The sequence below is a fragment of the Sarcophilus harrisii genome, chromosome 2, assembly GCF_902635505.1.
Source record: "Sarcophilus harrisii chromosome 2, mSarHar1.11, whole genome shotgun sequence".
Taxonomy (NCBI): Eukaryota; Metazoa; Chordata; class Mammalia; order Dasyuromorphia; family Dasyuridae; genus Sarcophilus; species Sarcophilus harrisii.
This window is the reverse complement of record NC_045427.1, coordinates 116,187,985-116,199,062: the sequence shown is the minus strand read 5'-3', so window position 1 is coordinate 116,199,062 and position 11,078 is coordinate 116,187,985.

Here is an 11,078-nt window from a genome sequence, read left to right as displayed (position 1 = left end):
TTCATTCTTAGTGGCAGAGAAATAAAAAAAAAAAAAATAAGTATTCAGCAGATCTATTTTCTTTTCTTTTCTTTTTTTTTTAATTTTTATTTAATAGCCTTTTATTTACAGGTTATATGCATGGGTAACTTTACAGCATTAACAATTGCCAAACCTCTTGTTCCAATTTTTCACCTCTTACCCCCTCACCCCCTCCCCTAGATGGCAGGATGACGAGTAGATGTTAAATGCATTAAAATATAAATTAGATACACAATAAGTATACATGACCAAAACATTATTTTGCTGTACAAAAAGAATCAGACTTTGAAATATTGTACAATTAGCTTGTGAAGGAAAACAAAACTGCAGGTGGGCATAAATATAGGGATTGGGAATTCAATGTAATGGTTTTTAGTCATCTCCCAGAGTTCTTTCTCTGGGCGTAGCTGGTTCAGTTCATTACTGCTCCACTGGAAATGATTTGGTTGATCTCCTTGCTGAGGATGGCCAGGTCCATCAGAATTGGTCATCATATAGTATTGTTGTTGAAGTATACAATGATCTCCTGGTCCTGCTCATTTCACTCAGCATCAGTTCGTGTAAGTCTCTCCAGGCCTTTCTGAAATCATCCTGTTGGTCATTTCTTACAGAACAGTAATATTCCATCATATTAATATACCACAATTTATTCAGCCATTCTCCAACTGATGGACATCCATTCAGTTTCCAGTTTCTAGCCACTACAAAAAGGGCTGCCAGCAGATCTATTTTCACTCTTTGTGATAACTTTCAGTTATCCTAGTCTGAATCAACCCTGAGCAGAGGTTCTACTGTCCCTAATTTATCCCCTTCTTTTCCTTAGTAAAGCATGAAGAAAAAAAACAAAACATTCCTTTTGGAATTTTTGTCTTTACTCAATGTAATATCACTGTATTTATTCTCCATTGCCCATCTTGGCTTCTTTCTTCTGCTCATACCTTTAAAAATCCAAACTGCTTGGTAAAAACCATTGTGCTATCATATCAACCTATTCATACAATTCTCTTTTTTTCCCCCCTCATCATAATTAATTACCTTTGTGTCTTTGGAATATCACACTTGAGAGCTTCCCATTTTTCCTAGACTTCTTTCCTCAATAGAACTTCATTCATTCATGTGATAAAATCTATATTTTTTCCGAATCCTTGGGAATTTTCTTTGAGGATCTAGAGTGAGTATATTGGTCCTCTCCTAGATTTCCTTTCCGATGCTACAAAAATTTAAAGAACAAGTTGTTCTTTAAGATTCTTCTGATATGTACTCTTACCTTTTGGTGAGAATTATATCCAGAAGAGTTTCCTCCTTGTTGGTTCCTCCATCTTTTGGAGGGTGAAATGATCTTAGAGGAAAGAAATTATTAGCTACTCTGCTTTCAAGAGAGACAGAGGCAGAAAAATAGACAGAGAGGAGGAGGGGGAGGAGGAGAGAAAGAGAGAGAGAGAGAGAGAGAGAGAGAGAGAGAGAGAGAGAGAGAAAGAAAGAAAGAAGAGAGACAGAAAGAGCATACTCTAGAAGTTCAATGGATCATTACTTGTGTTTTTCCAAGCTCCTCATTTTGTCCAGGAGGTATATTCCAAGGATAAGACCATTTCTATTTGAACCTTCCTTGGTTTTTATTCAAACACTCTTCATCATTCTTCTTCCTTTTGGTTCCTGGACTTCCTCACATGAATATGGCTTCTTCACAATGTCCCTTCCTTTTACTTAATTCTTTGGAATAGGGTAAGGCCTTTAAGAGTCCTGTTCCAGTCTTGGGTCTCCCACAAAGTCTCAATGATGCTTATGAAGTTCATTTTGCTCTCTCTCTTTTGAGAACCTCTACTTCTAATTTCTGAATATCTATATTTTGTACATTGGTGTACAGACACCTGAGGCCAAAGATTTTATTACCACCTGCTTCCTTGGACTTCACATTCTGTGAACTTTTGAGTATCACAATTACTATACTTTGAAAACTCTGAGATCATAAGAAAAGTATTTATTAGGTGGGGGAAAAGAAATAAGTGTAAGGGGCTTGGTTCTTTCTGAATCAGGGATGTCATGAGGTTTATCCAGAATGTTCATTGGGATCTGATAGAATGGAAATGATCAAAGCTGAAAATCTTGATTGAATTGTTTCTTAATTCTTCAGTAGGTCTCAAATGTTAAGAACAGGAAGGATGTATTTTTTTGTTTTTACTTCTTTTTTTGTGGGGGAGGGGCACTGGTGTTTGCAGTTGGTTAGGGATTAGGGGAAACTTGAGGTTATATAAGGTTGGATGGGTGGATGGGGGTGTGTGGTGAATGTGTACAAAGACTAGAGCTGGTTTCCCTTTCATGGTATTATTTCTAGGAAGACCTTTATGCAAGTCATGTTAGTCAAGGGGACTTCTGCAAAGAGCTTTTTTTTTTTTTTTTTAAACTAATTTCCATGTTACATACCTTTAAATATTTCATCACTGAAATGCTGCTAACAAGAGGCAGCAGAGTATAATGGAAAGAACACAGGATTCTATGTAAAATCTGAATCTTAGCTCTAATACTTGATAAGATTTTACAATCTTAAGACCTGAGTTCAAATTCAGTCTTAAACATTTACTAGCTGTATAACTATAGGAAAATCATTTAACTTTATTTGTCTCAGTTTCCCCATCTGTAAAATAAGTGGAGAAGGAAATAGCAGACCACTCCATTGTCTTTGCCAAGAAAATCACAAACAGGGTCATGAAGAGTCAGACATAATTGAAATGAATGAATAACATGTGCCAGACACTGTATTAAGCATTTTTATCTCATTTGATCTTCCCAACTCTGGGATATAGATGCTTATTTAAATAATAATAAAGATTATTTAGTAAAAACATTAATTAATTAATAACACTAACAACTAGTACTTATGATTGTGTCAGGCACTTGACAGATACTATCTCAATTTATCCTAACAATGACCCTGGAAAATAGGTGCTATTAATATTTCCATTTTACAGTTGAGGTGACTGAGGCAAACAGAGGTTAAATTATCTGTTAGTCACATAGCTAGACTTGAATTTAGCTATCCCTTACTTTAGGCCTAGCATCCTATCCATGGCACTTTCTAGCTACCTAAATGAGACAATATATGTAAAATGCTTTGCAAACTTTGAAGTGCTATATAAATATCACATTTATATATTTTATATATATATATATATATCATGTTAACATGGAGTTAAAAAGAAAGTACTTTAAAAACTATAAATGAAGTGTTATGTAAATATGAGCTGTTATTATCACAATGGCACTAACATTCTTCATATAAATGTTTCTAATTGGTAGAAGCTAGAGAACAAAGGAGCAAGAAAACATTTTAGTCTTTAGACAACCTGCATTTAACTTGCCCTTCTAGATCTGGTTGGGATGTTATTAGCCACTGTCTATAGCAATATATTTTGCTATCTCAAATAAAAATCCCTCACAGTAGAATCCTCTGTTGCAATTAGGAAAGTTGTAGCTGGGGCAAGAAGAAAAATAGAATACACAGAGAGGAACCATCTTGTTCAAACACATATGAATGAATACCAAAACAGAGTGTTTCTTAATTCCAAAATATGCATTCATTCATTCAGTTAAATATATATTGTGTACCAACTGTGCCAGAGACATTGAACTAGATACTTTGGCAGGGAGGGGAGAGAAGGAATCAAAAACCAAATAAGACATAATCACCCTTCTTAAGGAAAACACAAGTTAGTAGAATTCATTTGGGAGATTTTTCCACTTGATATTGGAAAGCAGTTGGAACAGTCTGTTTGGAAAGAGCATTGATTCTAAAGTCACTTTACCTCTTTACCTTTCACAACAGCCTAAGTTTCTTTATCTATAAAATGGTGAGATTCAACTTGATAAAGAATTATAGGATGTGCTCATGGGTAGGCTGAGCTAATATCATAAAAATGTAATTTAACTTAAATTGATCTACTTATTCAGTGCCATATCAATCAAACTCCCAAGAATTTATTTTAGAGCTAGAAAAAATAATAACGAAGTTCATCTGGAAAAACAAAAGGTCAAGAATTCCAAGGGAATTAGCAAAAAAAAATTGAATGTGACCTAGCTGTGCCAAACCTAAAACTATATTATAAAGCAGCTTTCATCAAAACCATTTGTACTGGCAAAAAAATAGACTAGTTGATCAGTGGAATAGGTTAGGTTCACAGGACAAAACAGTCAATTACTATAGAAATCTAGTATTTGATAAACTCCAAGCCCCAGATTCTGGGATAAGAATTAACTATTTGACGAAAATTGCTAGGAAAATTAGAAATTAGTATGGCAGAAACTCGGATTGACCCGCATCTAACATTTAGATAAGATTTAAAGGGGTTCATGATTTAGAAAAAGTAATACCATAGAAGCAGGTAGGTGACGCAATGGTTAGAGCAATAGCCCTGAAGTTAGGAGGACCTGAGTTCAAATGTGATCTCAGATACTTAACACATCCTAGCTGTGTGACCCTGGGCAAGTCACTTAACCCCAATTGCCTCAGTAAAAAACAAAAAACCAAAAAAAGAGTGATACTATAAGCAAATAAGAAGTACAAAGGATAGTCTATCTCTCAGATCTGTGGAGAAGGAAGGAATGTGTGGCCAAAGAACTAGAGTATATTATGGAATGCAAAATGGTTAATTTTAATTACATTAAGTTAAAAAGGGTTTGTACAAACAAAACCAATATAGACAAGATTAGAAGAGAAGCAGTAAACTGTGGGAAAAAAAATTTTATATCCAAGGATTCTGATAAAGGCCTCATTTCTAAAATATATAGAGAATTGACTCAAGTTTATAAGAACATAAGCTATTCTCCAATTTATAAATGGTCAAAGGATATGAACAGACAATTTTCAGATGAAGAAATTAAAACTATTCCTACTCATATGAAAAAATGTTCTAAATCACTATTGGTTAAAGAAATGCAAGTTAAGACAACTCTGAAGTACCATTACATACCTCTCAGATTAGCTAAGATGACAAGAAAAGATAACAATGAATGTTGAAGGGGATGTGGGAACACTGGACACTAATACATTGTTGGTGGAGTTGTGAACTGATTCAACCATTCTGAAAAGCCATGTAACTGTGCTTACTCTTTGATCCAGGTCTGTATTCCAAAGATATCATAAAAAAGGGAAAAGGACCCACATATGCAAAAATATTTATAGCAGCCCTTTTTAAAGTGACAAGGAACTGGAAACTGAGTGAATGCCCATCAGTTGGAGAATGGATGAATAAGTTATGGTATATGAATGTTATGGAATATTATTGTTCTATAAGAAATGATCAGTAGGACAATTTCAGAAAGGCTTAACTGATGTTAAGTGAAGTGAGTTGAACCAAAAGAACATTGTCCACAGAAACAACAAGATTATGTGATGATCAGTTCTGATGAATGTGGCTCTTTTCTTTTTTTTTTTTTTTTAAATTTAATAGCCTTTTATTTACAGGATATATACATGGGTAACTTTACAGCATTAACAATTGCCAAACCTCTTGTTCCAATTTTTCACCTCTTACCCCCCCACCACCCCCTCCCCTAAATGGTAGGATGACCAGTAGATGTTAAATATATTAAAATATAACTTAGATACACAATAAGTATACATGACCAAACCGTTATTTTGCTGTACAAAAAGAATCAGACTCTGAATTATTGTACAATTAGCTTGTGAAGGAAATCAAAAATGCAGGTGTGCATAAATATAGGGATTGGGAATTCAATGTAATGGTTTTTAGTCATCTCCCAGAGTTCTTTTTCTGGGGCTAGCTAGTTCAGTTCATTACTGCTCCATTAGAAATGATTTGGTTGATCTCGTTGCTGAGGATGGCCTGATCCATCAGAACTGGTCATCATCTAGTATTGTTGTTGAAGTATATAATGATCTCCTGGTCCTGCTCATTTCACTCAGCATCAGTTCGTGTAAGTCTCTCCAGGCCTTTCTGAAATCATCCTGTTGGTCATTTCTTACAGAACAGTAATATTCCATAATTTTCATATACCACAATTTATTCAGCCAATCTCCAACTGATGGACATCCATTCAGTTTCCAGTTTCTAGCCCCTATAAAAAGGGCTGCCGAATGTGGCTCTTTTCAAGAGTGAGGTGATTCAGGCCAGTTCCAGTGGTCTTGTGATGAAGAGAGTTATCTTCACCCAGAGAGATGACTATTGAAAATTTTTAAAAAGCTTTAAAATAAAAAAAGATATTATGAACCCCCAAAACAAACAAAAGCATTCGTTTAATTCTTTCTTTTGTCTGCCATATAACATCTTTCTCTTTTTCTTCTCCCTCCTTTTCTTTTTCCTTCTGTCTTCCCTGTTTTTTCTTCTCTCCCCACCCCTCTCTAACCTTCCCACTCCCTCCCTTTATTTTCTACTTCTCTTTTCTTTCCCTCCTTCTTTTATCTCCCTAAGTTCCTTTCCGTCTCTTTATCACCTTCCTCTCTTTCTTTGTCTTCCTTTCCCTCTCTCCCCTAAGTCTTCCCCACATCCCCCTCCAGCCAAGGATCACCATGTTTCAGTAGATAGAGGGCTAAGCCTAGAGTCAAGAAGAGTCCTCTTTCTGAGTTCAAATCAAATTTACTTCCTATCTGTATGACTCTCGGCAAGTTCATATAACCCTACTTATCTCAATTTCTTCAAACTATAAAATGAGCTGGAGAAGGAAATGACAATCTACTCTCATATCTTTAGTAAAAACAACAATAACAACAACAATTTAGAAAAAAAAACAAATGGGGTCATGAAGAGTCATGCTCAACTGAAAAATGAGTAAACAATATTCATCATGAATACAAAAACACACATATAAATGGGAAAGGAAGTAAGCTAATTAAGTCACAAAAATCTGAGATAATAGTTATATAACTTTAACAGTATGTTGGTACTCCTGAGATATTGAAAGAACATCAGCTCAATATTTTAAAAAGGATTTTTCTAAATCCTAAGAAAGTGTTGGACAATGGAAAAGAACACTGAATTTTTGAATCAGAACACTTGGGTTCAAATCTTGTCAGTGCTATTTCCTACCTGTGTGACCATAAGCAAGTCAATTAACCACTATAGCTGCCATTTTTCTCATCTGTAAAATTAGGAGTTGGACCACTTGGCTTACCTTTTCAACTTAAAATCAAGATTATAAAATCATCCCATGATTTATAGAAGAAAAATAGACAAGAATTTACTACTTGTTAAGAAATAGAATAGTTGATAAGTGGAATAGATTAGGTTCACAAGACAGAGTAGTCAATGACTATAGTTGATAAATTCAAAAATCCAAACTTCTGGAATAAGAACTCACTATTTGACATAAATTGCTGGGAAAGTTGGAAAATAGTATGGCAGAAACTAAGCATTGACCAACACCTAACACCCCATACCAAGATAAGGTTGAAATGGGTTCATGATTTAGACATAAAGGATAATACTATAAACACATTGGGAGAACAAGTGACAGTCTAACTCTCAGATCTATGGAGAGGAAGGAATTTATGACCAAAGAATTAGAGAACATTAGGAAATTAAAAATACATAATTTTGATAATATTAAATTTAAAAAAATTGTACAAACAAAGCCAATGCAGCCAAAATTAAAAGGGAAGCAGAGAGTGGGGGGAATTTTTTTTTTTTTACATATAAGGATTCTCATAAAGGCCTCATTTCTAAAATATATAGAGAATTTATTCAAATTTATAGGAATACAACCCATTCTCCAACTGATAAATGGTGAAAGAATATGAACAGATAATTTTCAAATGAAGAAATTAAAACCATTTCTAGTCATATGAAAAAAAATGTTCTAAATTACAATTGATCACTATTGCAAATTAAGACAACTCTGAGGGAATGGGGAAAAACTGGGACACGAATACATTATTGGTAGAGTTGTGAACTTATCCAACCATTCTGGGGAGCAATTTGCAACTATCCCCAAAGAGTTATCAAACTGTACATATCCTTTGATCCAGCAGTGTCTTACAGGGTTTGTATCCCAAAGAAATCATAAAAAATGGAAAAAGGACCCACATGTACAAAAATGTTTGTAGTAGCCCTTTTGTAGTGGTAAGGAACGGAAAATTGAGTAGATGCCCTTAAGTTGGGAAATGGATAAATTATGGTATATGAATGTAATAGGGTATTATTGTTCTCTAAGAAATGATCCAGCAGGATGATTTCAGAAAAAAAGGTTAATCAGCAGAAAGTCTTGGAGAGACTTATATGAACTGATGCTAAGTGAATTAAATACAATCAAGAGAATTTGTACACAGCAACAAGATTATGTGATGATCAATTAACATAATTTTTCAACAACGGGGTGACTCAGGACAATTTCAATAGATTTGTGATGGAGAGAGCCATCTGCATCCAGAGAAAAGACTAAGGGGATTGAATGTGGATAACAATATAGTATTATCACCTTTTTTGTTGTTGTTTGCTTTTTTTCTTTTTCATTTTTCCTTTTTGATCTGATTGTTCGTGTGCACCATGATAAATATGGAAATATGTTTAGAAGAATTGTACATGTTCAACTTATATTGGGTTGCTTGCTGTCTAAGGGAGAGGATTGGGGGAAAGGGAGGGAGAAAAGTTTGGAACACAAGGTTTTGCAAGGGTAAATGTTGAAATTATCTTTGCATAGGGTGGGGGGAAGGAGGGGAAAATTTGGAACAAAAAGTTTTACAATTGTTAATGCTGAAAAATTACCCATACATATAGCTTGTAAATAAAAGCTATAATAAAAAAAGAAAATATCTTTGCATGTATTATGAAAATAAAAAAGCCATTATTAAAAAAAAATTAAGAAAAAAAGAAAAATGGACAAGAATTGCAAAGGATGGGAAAATTATAGTTTGTGTGAGTGGATAGAATGCCCATAATGAAGAAATCACACTCTAGCCAAGTTCTAAATTATATAATAAGCATTCATTTTAATCCTTTTTTTTGTTGTTTTTGTTCAGTTGTTTTCAGTAATGTTTAAATTTTCATGACCCCATTTGGGATTTTCTTGGCAATAATGAGTATTTTGGCATTTCCTTCTTCAACTCATTTTATAGATGAGGAAACTAAGGGAAACTATGTTAAGCAACTTATCCAGTAGGTGTATAAGGCCACATTTGAACTCAGGAACATGAATCTTCTTGACTCTAGGCCCAGCACTCTAATCACTGTGCCACCAGCTTCTCCTAAATCCTTTGAATTACTAGGGCTTGAAATGAGCTTCTTTTCATTACTTACCCTGTACCCCAATGTAAAACATTAGTCAGAAGTTTTATGAATCAGTTCAATTTCTAGCTTGCCTCAACTATCCCTTTGTACCTTACATGATCGTTTTCCCCCACGGGGAATTTCTTTAAAAAAAGAAATAGAAATAGAAATACTAGGACATCTAGTACTAGCATTAATTTATCTTTCCAAGGAGTCAGTTTTAGAAAGGTGCTCATTTAGAAGACATTTATACTTGTGTCTGAAGTCAGGAAGGAAAGAGCTAGACATTAGCTAAAAAGAGTTGGCTGCTACTTTTGGAGACTTTTGGTTGGAATCCATACTTATACAATTCCTTTTCCTATTCCCCATAATTCTAATTCTTTCCTTCTGTTAATTATCTTCAATTTATCCTGTATTCTGGTTGTCTATAAATAGTTGTTGGTATGTTGGCTTCCTGATTAGACTGTGAGCTTCTTAAGGGCAGGAACTGTTTTTTGCCTTTTTTTTCTTCCTTTTTTGTTTTCCCAGAATTTAGCATAATGTTAATATACCACAGGTTCTTTCATAATATATTAGTTTTTCCAATAGATGCCAGTGGGTATATGAAAAAGTCAGTGTTGGATACAAATAGGAATGGACCATTTTCTCCTTCAAATCTAGATTGTTGGTCCCTTACTGCTCTAGTCCCCATGACATAATTCAGTAGGAAGGCAGGTCTAGAGTAATTAATAGATATTTTTTGATTGATTGACATTGGGCAAGTCACTGAACTTCTCTAATAAAATGTAAGCCCCTTGAGGGCAGAAGCTGTTTCATTTTTTGTCTTTGAATCCCCAGTTGCTACCCTTGGCACATAGTAGGGACTTAATAAGTGCTTGTTGATTGACATTTCAGTTAGGACAATTTAGTTTTGATGAAAGGACAGATATATATCCTAAGAATTGGAGGTATCTAATGTAGAATGCACTTCTGGTCTCTAGAGGTTTTTAAAAAAGCCTGAGTGGTTGCTTGTTGGAGATGAGTTGGCCTTTGTATTTGTTATTATTATCCCCATTTAACAGATGAGCAAATTGAAACAGACACAGGTTAAATGACTTGTTTTCACAGCTAGTCACAGCTGGTAAGTGTGGATTTTAATTCATATCTTTCTGACTCCAGAATACTTCCATTCCTTAGGGTGCCTTCCAACTACCATTCTGATACTCTAAAGCCCATAGAAGGGAAATAATTTGCTTCAGAACATGTATAATAAGTTGTAGAATTGGAATTTGTACTCTGATCCTCTAGTTTTAATTCTGGGCCATTTCTACTACTTTAATATATCTTCATCATAACCACCACCACCATCGTTATCTTTGGCATAGTTTGAATTCAAAATCCATTTTAGGCACTTACCCACCTAACAAAATGAGATGAGCATTTTCTCTGACAAATTGATATCTGGGAAAGACCTTAGCTTAAAAAGGCCAAAGTATCCCATTGCATCTCACATCTATATTTTGTCACTAGACCCAGATGACTCTAGTGGAGAAAGTGAATCTGGTGACTTTACATAACTTTTCCTCACTGAAATCCAATTCTCTTGTAAGTGATGGCATTATCTTTCCAAAGTCATGGTCCTCTTCAAGAACAAAGAACAAACAACAACAACAAAACGGAAGCATATATATTCCAATGTGGATAGAAATAACACCTTAGAGTTGTTTTTAAGGATCAAATGAACTTGTATGCAGTGCTAGTTATTATTGTTATTATTTTCCTTATCACGATGATGATGATTATTAGTTTCTCATTCTTTTTGACATCATTCCAATTCTGCTTAGTAATATAAACAATATGATG